At 42.6% G+C, this 2,500-nt stretch overlaps 1 long non-coding RNA gene across 1 annotated transcript; it reads right to left on the bottom strand.

Annotated features, from left to right (window-relative positions):
* Window positions 1-772: 772 nt before the first annotated feature.
* LOC140679567 (uncharacterized) lies at window positions 773-1,570 on the bottom strand. The gene is made up of 3 exons (XR_012050982.1): window positions 1,467-1,570; window positions 1,245-1,337; window positions 773-1,109 (listed from the first exon to the last, which is right to left on the bottom strand). It is a non-coding gene; the product is annotated as an uncharacterized lncRNA (long non-coding RNA).
* Between the last annotated feature and the right edge of the window lie 930 nt (window positions 1,571-2,500).

Here is a 2,500-nt window from a genome sequence, read left to right as displayed (position 1 = left end):
ATCCAATAATCTATCCATGCAGGTGATATTATTTCCTGCTGATTGTACTCACATGATGAAGTATTTGCACGATGAGGAGAGAGTGAAGCAGTTGTCCTACTTGCTGGGGCGCCCCCTGTGGCCGAGAGGGGAAGTGCATGTGGTTGAACCTAGCCGGGGAGCACGATAGATAGATATATATATATACAGTGCCGGCCCAAGCCTCCATGGGGCCCTAAGCAAAATTTGATTTTGGGGCCCTCTATTTCTGCCAATAATATTGATTGTTGATCATTCACACACCCACTATAAACTCATTGCGGCTCTGGCAGTGTTGTTTACATTATCCTATTGACAGCCTGGCATGTCTTTACAAATGACATGTCATTTATAAAGATATGGGGATGGCCCAGTTAAGAACATAAATAATACCAATGAATGAACGAATGATGTCCAGAGTGCCACATATGGTTCCTAATCTTAAAATGTAGAAAACATTCAGCTACAAGAGTGGCCTGGGGTTGAACAGTCCAAGTGATAAAGCTTTGTATTTACAGTAAAAGTGTCATCTTGTCTCATCAGTCTTGTACATATTAGTCTTTAATTACTAGTTTATATTTTTAGTTAATTGTTCATATTTAATGTTTACTTTGTACAAAGAGAGCGCAGTCTACTGAAGTTAAATTCATCAATAGTTTTCCCCTTTGAAAGACGCAAGGCAAATTCCTTCCATTTCACCATGTTGCTCCAATGATCTTCACTGTTTTCATGCTGTTTCAGCAGTGCACCTATGTTGACCCAATCCCGCTGTCCCTCGGCTGCCAGTTTTAAGGACTTTTTGGAAAATAATTTGCAGCAAAAGCAATAGACTGCATCTTTACTTCTTGAATAAGTCAGCCAGCTACGCTTGACTTTTTCCCCATGGACTAGCTGTCTGTAGGTATAATGATAATGAAAACTTCGGCCATCATGCCGTTTGGGGAATGAAAAGTTCTCCTTAATAGACAGTGGTCCTCTGATCACCTGATCAGTCCTGTCTGAATCTGAGAGGAAAGAAGGCCACTCAGCTGGGTCAACTGGCGGAGCTGATGATGGTCCATGGTGTGAAGGGGACGTTGTGGTGGAAGTTGCTGAGGAATATATACAATGACTAAAAAAGAAGGACCTATAAGGTCATTAAATTGCACTGTTGGACATACTTATTAATCTCAGAATGTTCTGCAGTACAATGAGCAATTATAAAGGGTGTTTTGCAGTTAACTTACTAGATAAATCAGCTGTGGTTTCAGACATGGAGGGGACAGTGGGCACAGAGGGTGGAGGTGTGTGAGAGACCACTGTAGAGGATGGAGATGGACCTAAGATGAAATACATACATATAGGCACACATATTAATGAGATACTTTGACTATATTAATTTCCCTTCAGGTGTAATGTTTATACTAAGAAATTAAATGTATACTGTATGGTGACAGTCTTTTCCTCACCTGATTCATCACTCACAGTTGAGCCTGAGGATGTGGACTGGCTCTGGGCTGATTCTGTGCCTCCAAAGTATTTTAACAATGCTCCTGGGGAAGTTTCACATAACTTATGAGTTGATGTAAAAAATTTATTTTACTCACATAAATTACCGTGCTCTGCTGCAAACAATTTGTGCAAACAACATATCTCACTAGCAGTGTTGGGACTAACGCGTTACAAAGTAACGCGTTACTGTAACGCCGTTAGTTTCGGCGGTAACTAGTAATCTAACGCGTTATTTTTTTTTATTCAGTAATTTAGTTACCGTTACTACATGATGCGTTACTGCGTTATTTTACGTTACTTTTGATGTAGTATCGGCTAGAAACAGAAGCGCTGCGGTGTCGTTCTTCTGAATCTTCCTCTGTCACAAGCCGGAGAGAAGAAAAGAGGCGCGGTCTATGTGTGTGTGGGGGTGGGGGAGGTTTGATCCGCGGTTTGATATATGAAACAAAAAAAAAAAGTTGTTGGCACGTTCAGTCCACACACAGCGTGGTCATGGCGAGCGCAATAACGGAGGAGCTTGAACGCCCCGCCATTGAATCGGTGTGTTTATAAGTGCAGATTCGGTTGTGCAAAACGAGGGTTTTAAACACATGCTGAACGTGCTTGAACCACGTTACGACATCCCGTCGCGCACCCACTTCAGCAATAAGATTGTGCCAGATCTTTATGAGCAGGAGAAGAAAAAAGTTGTGGATGAACTATCCCGAGCATCAGCTGTTGCGCTCATGACAGACGGGTGGACGTCCAGCGGAACTATAAGCGCTCACTTCATCACAGCAGACTGGGAGATGAGAAGACACGCCCCCTCTACGAGAGTCACCTTGCGCAGGTACTGACACAAGCAGTGGAGGAATGGAAGATAAAGATATCCCAGTCACACGTGATAATGCCAAAAATCAAATAATTACAGCGAATGAGGCAGGACTGGGACCACAGATAGGTGCTTTGCACATGTAGTGAATTTGGCATCACAGAAGGGAATCTCAGTCAA

This window comes from Nerophis lumbriciformis, linkage group LG01 (genome assembly GCF_033978685.3).
Source record: "Nerophis lumbriciformis linkage group LG01, RoL_Nlum_v2.1, whole genome shotgun sequence".
NCBI classification, from domain to species: Eukaryota; Metazoa; Chordata; class Actinopteri; order Syngnathiformes; family Syngnathidae; genus Nerophis; species Nerophis lumbriciformis.
Note: the sequence above shows the minus strand (reverse complement) of the source record. Positions and strands in the feature narration are given on the sequence as shown.